Source organism: Halyomorpha halys, unplaced genomic scaffold (genome assembly GCF_000696795.3).
Source record: "Halyomorpha halys isolate HHAL.00 unplaced genomic scaffold, Hhal_1.1 Scaffold1589.1, whole genome shotgun sequence".
NCBI lineage: Eukaryota > Metazoa > Arthropoda > Insecta > Hemiptera > Pentatomidae > Halyomorpha > Halyomorpha halys.
The window spans coordinates 4031-12847 of record NW_027114669.1 but is presented as its reverse complement, the minus strand read 5'-3'; the positions used below and the strand labels follow the sequence as shown (position 1 = coordinate 12847).

Below are 8817 nucleotides of genomic sequence, written 5' to 3'. Positions count from 1 at the left end.
AGTTGTTTCTGGTTTTAGTTTGGAATTTCTGTTTAGGATAGGATATAGCATTGCTAACCTGAAGTATTGTTTCAGTTTAACTGAAAAATCTTGCATATCCTATTGCAAAATAGGGCCATTGATAGGAATAATTTTCTGCCCAAATGACTCAAACCAAAGCAGCAATCAGTCTAATTGGAATGTAGGGTCCTCCTGATTCTTATAGTAAAAAATACAATTCCTCTACAAAGGTGTGTTTAATTTATTTATAGACAGGCCAGAAAGTTGGTATTGTTGAGTGAGAAACAACAAAATTTTCTGATAGAGAATTATACTTGCCCTCTTCCAGCTTCAAAATATTTTCCTTTTCTTGCACTGTCTAGGATTTTTTTTCTCTACATTTTGACCATTTTAGAACCAGGGGCAAGTGAGGGTATATAACTCGTAAACACACCCCACCCATCTTCCAAATTTCGAGGCTTTATAGCAATTCCAAAAAAAAAAATGTCAAATTATTTATATCCTACTCATCGTTATTAACCAACTTTAGTTTTAGAAAATGTCTAAAATAGCATCACTGCAACTGATATTTGAGCAAGTGACAATGTGTTTAAAATTATCTAGATCATTCACAGTATGTAGTTGTTCCAAATGAATCTCCTTTCAAAACCTTTCTTCTTTTCCATTCTCTGAAATTTTTGTCCATAACCCCATTCAAGATCTATATAAATAATCCACCAATAATCTGGGTAGGGACAAAATCCTTAGGACCTGGGCTTTCAGAGGGTTCGATAAGGGTTACTTATGAAATTCTTTACGGACAAAGAGAAAGTAATGTATTGTCAGTTGATTTTAGGTTATCAAGAATATTGAATATTGACTCTATTATACAAACTTTCACAGAAAAGTTGGTAAAAAGTGCTGTTGTAAATAAAAAATAGTTTAAGCTCTACTAGTGTTATTATTAAAACTTTTCTTTAAAGTTATAATCAATATACTCTTACCATCATTATTAAAAAATTATGTTAAAAAAAAAAATTGTAATATTTTATGGAAAAAATAAACTCTTGTTGTTGATTTTAATAACAATAGTTATTACACGTTGTATGTTTCATTTTCTTAACAGCTAAATACTAGGTATTATCATTATAGTATTGATAAAATTAAAACACATGAAATATTGAGTGGGAAGAGCCTGCTGTATTATTTTGCCCAAGTCCTGGGCTTAACTAACTGTGGCCCTGGCAGATGATATGCAATAATGGATCTCCTTTCTACAATCCAACTTCTTTAAAGCTAAATTATAATTTGACTTGACTAAATAAATAAAAAGAAAGGAAATATCTTGTGCACAAATTAAATACAGAATACAAAGCGGATTTATTTAATAAAGTAGGTTCCTGCTATGATATCTTCCTCACCTTTTTTCTTTAATAAAGAGACTGCATAATAAGTAATTCAAGCCCCAATCTTTAGCATAAAATTACTTTTAAAAAATTGCACAAGTAAAGTTTGAGTTTACAAAACCTTTTTTATAGGATTGATTTGTCAATAACTTAAAAGTAATTAACTATTTTTAAGTTTTTGGAAGTTACTACTAAGTATATTTGTCAGCTTATTAAGTTCTCTGATCTTATTTATAATTCAAAGGAGAAAAAAACTAATATTTATAATTGTATAAATTATAAACAAATAATTATCACTCTTATCAATTTTGATATCAGCACTAAATAAAAACTTGAACCCTCCTACTGAAGGTCAGTCATTTAGTTAGTATGTTCAAATCTCTTTCCTTTCTTACATAAACTTTTAATTTTGTAGATCACCCTAATGCTGATAGGTGTAATGTGTCAGTCTTGTATCACCTATGACTTAGGACTAACCCAGGTGCAATTAACCAAATTTTATTCTCCATATTTGATGATTTATGAATATTTGGATGATTTCACAGTAGTAAAAAAAAAAAAAGAAATAAAAATAAAAATTTAACTTTGCAAATGAAATTCCTAATTAATATAGTAGTTTCATTTTCAATGAACAAAACAATAATAGATGAAAAAATAGTGCTACATTGAGTAATTGACTTGTTGGAATATGGGTTTTTCATTTGCTGGCTTACTATATCAGCATCTAATCTGTTTTAAACAACATATTCAGTTCCATTTCAGTTAGCTGCTTACTTTATTTACAAGTTACTATTTAAACTGTCAGAAGTAAGTGCACTCTTTTCTTCCAAATTGATAAAATATTAAATCAATAAATAAATTAAAATCTTGGATTTGAAATATATGAAGATTAGACCTAGAGTGTAAAAAAAGTGTATGAAATAATGAATAGTGTGATGTTTAGCAATTTGTCTCATATTTTGTCTTTTTTATTGCATATTTTACAGTTCTTTATTTCATATTATATGACATATTCTGAGAATATGTCTTATTTTTTTCTGCATAAAAATCCAGACTTTACTTATGGCTCATTGCAGAAGTGATGCAATTAATTTATTTCTAATAGATCACAAAGGGGTGCTAAAAAAAAAATCTTGATAGTTTATGAATTAGATAAATAGTTACTGTTCATAATCATTTAAGCTCAGTATAACGTTGAAAGAAAAGAAGAAATTAATTTTATTGTAGGATAGATAATAAATGCTGTTCTCCTTACTATTTTTATTACTTTCACTTAATTATTTCTTTGTTTCCATCAATTTAAAGCTGATATCATTCTTTTAAGATTTTTCATGTTATTATTTTTATAATTGAAGGTCAGAAACATCAACCTAAAGAAGATTAATACATGAGTGTTAAAAGTATCCGTAATTTACTGGGATTCATATTTTTCATTTATTTATGTTAAGAGGATCGTACATAATAACAGAAAAAAATTATATTTTAAACATTAAAAAAAAAATCCAAAACATTGGTATCAAAAGCATTCGGGAATCATTGTATATTCTTTTATATCCTCAAGGTAATTTTGTGCTTTTCTATTTTATCTTCTTTTTATGCCATTACTATTATCTAGGAGCTTTTATCCAGCACAGCTACACCTCTTGATCCCCGTTTAGCTACTTAATTTAGTTGAGGTATTTGCCTCTTTCATAGGTAAGAGAACCAAGATACACGTGTATGAGACCATCTACCTGCCTACACTCACCTATGGTTGTAGAAATGGGCTGGACCTTGGGTGCAGTAAAAAAAAAGTGAAATAGTTAATAATTATACTATTTGAGTTTTTTTCGACCGCACCCGGACCATATTCTATTCATCTATACACACGGTCAATCAATAATCTTCCAATATAAAAATAAAAATTGGTTTATTGGTGAAATAAGTGGCCTTACAAATATGTTCAATGTTAGTGATGGAGGACTTACCGCTTTTTAAATCAGAAAAAAATCTGGAATGAGTGCCCAAGCTTTGTGCAGAATTTCTCGATGCACAATAAAGTTTCAACTGTTTGTTGTATTTTAAGAAAACATGATTATCATAGAAGTATTCCAAAAAAAAAAAAGGCTTTTATCAGTCAAGTCAATAAGAACAAAAAGTAATATTCACAAATAACTTTCTAAAGAAGTTAGAGGAATTTTGGAACAATTTAATGTTTACACATGTGTGTGAAAAAGAAAATCCAGAACATGTGTCTCATTTTAAAATGCTCGGTACTGATGGGAGAATCGTAATTCTGAAGAAACCCAACACACAATTTAAACAATAAATATACATGTGAATGTTAAACATTGAGGAGAATCAGTAATGGTTTGGGGCTATATTTCTTCAAAGGGACAAGTAACCTTGTATTCATAAATGGCATCATGGATAGATTAAGTCTGTTGATATTATTGAAAGAAAGTGCAAGAAAACTAGGAATTTAATCAAATTCTAAACTTTACCAATATATGATCCTTAACAAACAACATTATCTTAAAGGACTTAGCTGCTGTATTGTTGAAAACTCTAGAAACAACTCTCTAATCACCTGATCTCAGTTCAGTTGAACATTTGTAGACATATCTAATTCTAAGAGAAATTACAAAAAGCAATATTCATAATGAAAAGGATCTGAAGAAAGAACTAATTCTTGAGTGGAACAAAATCTTTTGACATCTATGGTTTTTTATTTTTTATCAGTATTTTGTTGAAAATTAAAAAGTTGTAAAATAAAATTATTTTAAATGTGCTTGACCATCAATGCCTTCTTCTTTTTTTTTTTTTCTTTTTTTAATTTGGAATATTTACCCAGAAAATGTACATTTCTAGTGAATACCATTCAAAGGAAAGAATTATAAATGTAAAAAAATAAATTTGAGAAATAATAATGTTCATTTTATACCCTGATCATTATTGTTCCCCTGCATAATGCTTTGCACCCAGAACAACTGTGTTTCTTTATGATTTTTTAAAAAATAAAACTTTTTGCTGAATTAACATATTAGTTTTGGAATTAGAAGTAGGTAACTTCTTGTGAAGATTTTGCTTATAAAATTGTACTAGATGGTATTTTAAACCATTCATAATTGTTAATAAGTTAGTGCTCTGAAACCTCTTCTCTGTTAGACCTTAATTATTGTTTATGATTATTCTCGTACTTCATTATTGTATAAAACTTAATTTAAAAATTTCAAATACATAACGTTATTTTAAAAATTTAGTTATGTGAAAAGTATTGCTTGTAGACTGAACATATAAGTCATTGTTAAATTGCATATATGATCTCTCATATAATCTATGGAAATATTTACTTAATTATTTTGTGGTGATTACTAGAATTTTTATTTTATGTGGGTTGCCTATGATGCTTTGTTCATTATTATAGTTTTATTGAACTTGTCTTTGAAAAATCTGTTTTGTTCCATTTCTTTGTTAAAAGCCAATTTATCTACTTTCAAATTTTATGTTAGACTTGTATTATTGTTGTCATTTTTGCATTACTATATTAGTGTTTATTAAAGTAGAAACAATTTATAATAAAATGGTACCCATTCTGTTGTTTAAATTCATAGGTTTTGGTTAAAATTTCTCGCAGTGTTTATTTTGATAGGGTAAAAGAAGTAAATAAATTCTTTCACAATTTAGTTTTATTTATTCTCAAAGAATAAATAAATTCTTACATAGTTCTCTTTGTTGTAGAAGAGCTGATTTTACTTATTTGATTGAAATTGAAAAATAATAATAAATTGTTTCTTGTTGCAATGTTACTTTTTTTATTGTTACGGAAGTAATACTATTTATTTTTAGTTTAGACTAATTTTGGTTCTTATATCTAAATTTTTAGTAAGGAGTATTATATCTTTATTCAGCTGGTTCTTAGGTTAAAGCAGAGGTTTGTTCTGTATCTTTACAATACTTATTATTTCCGTGATAGTCGGTGTTATTTTTATTAATATACTGCCTCTTAGTTAAACCTCGCCCGACAATAGTAATGTTTTATTGATGACAGCATTTTTCTTTTGCATTCCATTCCAGAACAGGATGGGAAGAGCACAGTGAGGAAAGGATGCTATTTTGGATGGTAATAAATGAGTTCACTCAGTACTCAGTACTAAGTTCTTAAAGAATGAGTTACAGATTTGAATCCAACCTCAAGAAAGGTAAGGATGACCATTTAAATGAAAAGGTGATGGTTGAAGCACTGGAGGTGAGGGTTTTTGTGTTTTAGTTGATTGGACTCATTCAATCATGCCTATGTTTTTCAGTCAGTGTTCTTTTTTTTATTATAAAAAAAAACAACTTAGAATCAGTATTTGTTGTTTTTCCACAAACTAGTTATTATTTTGATTCTGTGTTTGTTTCCTGCTACATTAACTAAAAAATGTAATCTTTGGGTAAAATAGTTTTATTTCATCTAGTCATTTACTTCATTGTTCTTCTCAAGGATGAGAGGATGATGATGTCAAAATTTTATTTTTTTATATGTTACTTAAAAAAAAAATTGTTTTTATGATTTCTAGTATCAATTTAATGGAATTAATTAATATGACAAAATTTCCCAATTTCTAGTGATTACTAATAAATTGATCTTGCTCATCTTATAGTTTTAAGGATTAACAAAATATATGACAATTAGTCTGTCAAGTTTGGTCTGCATTAGTAACTTTGTTTTATAAGTGTTATCTGTTTATTTTATATTCAAGGTGATTGTGATGACTTCTTTTTTGCTGCAAGAATTCTAAACACTTCAATACCTCTGTTCATTTTCAGTGATTTTCTTGCTTTAACTAGATGTTTGTCATGATCAATTTTATGAATCAAGAACTGATAAAGTTGTTAGGAATGGGAAGAGTATTAGTTTTTATTCTTAGCATGTTCCTACTTTGTCATAATTTATTCTCTTTTACCAAATGGATTTAACTAGAATTGGTTAAATCTCTTCTTAAAATTCAATACTTTAGTGTAAAAATTAGATTATATGAGAGTAAATAAATGGGTCTATTTATTGTTAATTTTATAGCTATCTCCCTTGGTTCTTTTCCTTTTTGATGCAATAATTAATATTACATGACTGATGGATTTATTGGAGCAGCATAAATAATGTAATATATTTTTAAAATATGTTTAATTCATGTACATTAAATTGTACCAACACAGTAATAATAATAATTATATATGTTATAACTTAAATTATCCTTACAAGCACACCCATATTATTTCAATTGTCTGAAAGCAAGTATTAACATAATTATTCAATGTACAGACGACCTTAATGTATTCTTTTAACAATCACTCTTATTACTTGATTTGGTCCTTCATTTTTTATTAAATCCTTTCTTTTTTCTGATCAAATTCCTTCTGTCCTTTGTTCTCTTCTTTCAATTTTTATTCTTCCATCTCCTTGTGTTTTTCTTCTTCCTCTTTCTGTTTTTCCCCTTCCTCTTTCTGTTTCTCCCTTCCTCTTTCTGTTTCTCCCTTCCTCTTTCTGTTTCCCCCCTTTCTCTTTCCCCCCTTTCTCTTTCTTTTGTTTTTTCCTGCTTATTTTTCCCCTGCTCATTTATGCCTGAACTTCATTAATCTCACGTTTGTTTATCTTCTCTCTTTTTTTTTCATAAACTTTAATTAAATGTTTTGTCAAAGTTTACACTTCAGCAGCTTCATGATCCATGAGCTTTTGGCACTTTCCATCAAATTCTATTCTATATGATTGAATTTGAACTCTAGTGAGATAAGAAAACAACTTGAGGTCTCTTATCTGTACTTTTTACCCTTCAATTGTGTTTAAAAAATCCTTCATCAACTTATCAAAACTGTTGTTTTAGCTGCTCTATCCCATAAAATCTCATTTTACTGCATTATTTCATTTATTCCCTTCCAATTCTCATCTTCCAAGATGATCTCTTCCTTCTGATTCTTTCAGCTCTTTTCATTCGTCTATGTAACTGAATTTTTTTCCACACTGACTTCTTCATCTGTCCATGAATTCATTCACATTCATTTTGTGAATTATAACATTTTTTGATGACCTCTCTTCGTTTTTATTTCCTTTTATATGATTTTTCATCTTCACTTGTACTCTCCTCTTCTAGATTTACAACTTCACAAGTTATAATATATACCATTATATATACCAGCTTCGTTTGTTCTCTCCAATTTTTACTTGCTCATTTTCCTTGTAAAATATTTTTTATATCTTTTATGTCTTCTTCTATTTCTCTATCACCATTTTCTCTGACATTTCCTGTTAAAACAGTCAAGGTAACTGTTTCCACTAAAACCTAAGTATCATATTCTCCTTCTTGGTCACAATGATCATCTACCTCAGGTGAGTGAACTTCCCGAAGTTCTTCCAAAATTATCTGATATAGTTTCATTTTTTCTAATGGGTCTTCAATGATTTTTTCCATTAAATCTTTTCCTAGAGGTAGGCTTTCTGCCCTCTGGATCAACATTATTAATTAATTATATTTTCAAACAAGAATATTGTGTTAATGTCACTCATTCTATTATGACTCATTCCTTCAGAAAGCAAATATGTACCAATTTTATTTTCATTAAACGTGTCATTTATTGATTCAATAATAGTGTTGGGTCATAAATCCAGTAGTCTCTTCTCTGCTATGAGTAGCCAATAAAAATTCCATCTGTTACTTTAGGTGAAAAGTTTCTTCCTCTATGCCAATCGTAGGAACTTCTCCCAAAAACTCTTAAATGGCCTACTACCAGTAAATATTTTTTCAGGAGTAATATTCAAGTGAACCGGTGTCCTAGTTTTCAAAAAAGTTGTGCCTACAACTTCAGCCCAACATGATTGGGAAAGCCAGAATCAATCAAAATATTTTTTAGCCAATTCAAGAATAGTGCAATTACTATGTTAAACACTTCCATTGGACTTAAGAAAATACATAGTTAACTGATGAACAATACCTTTCAGATGGAAAAAAATCTCAAATCTTTTTTCAAAAATTCTGTCTCATCGTCTTTTCTTATTTTTCTTATTATTTCACAGTTATATTTTCAAATTTATGAAATTCATTAGTTCTCAGGTTTTTTGAGATTAACATTTTAGAAACTTGGTAAATATTTTTCTTGAATAATTGTCAAGTATCATTAAAGTATATTTTGATCCACCAATCAATTGGTCCTCAATTGTACCATTCAAAGCTATGTGCAATTTTAGTTTACTGCTTACCTGAGAGTTCACAAAAATACTATATCGCACTAGTATTTCTAAAGTGACACAACTCAAAATTCAAGACAACTGACAATGTGACACTCTTGCCTATGGAGGGGGAATAGCATTAAGGCAGCAAGAGTGACACAAGTGCCCTCTGGCGGACAAGCTCTGAAGCTAGGTTGATACAGTTTTGATGATTCATAAAGATATATTTACCAATTTCTTTCATAGTCA

General features: G+C 28.7%; 1 long non-coding RNA gene across 1 annotated transcript in view; it reads left to right on the top strand.

Annotated features, from left to right (window-relative positions):
- Positions 1–8817, top strand: part of LOC106690137 (uncharacterized) — a 22193-nt gene that overhangs the window by 9457 nt on the left and 3919 nt on the right. The window contains exon 2 of the long non-coding RNA XR_001344535.2: positions 5442–5566. This is a non-coding gene — a long non-coding RNA (uncharacterized lncRNA). The remainder of the gene's footprint in view (positions 1–5441; positions 5567–8817) is intronic.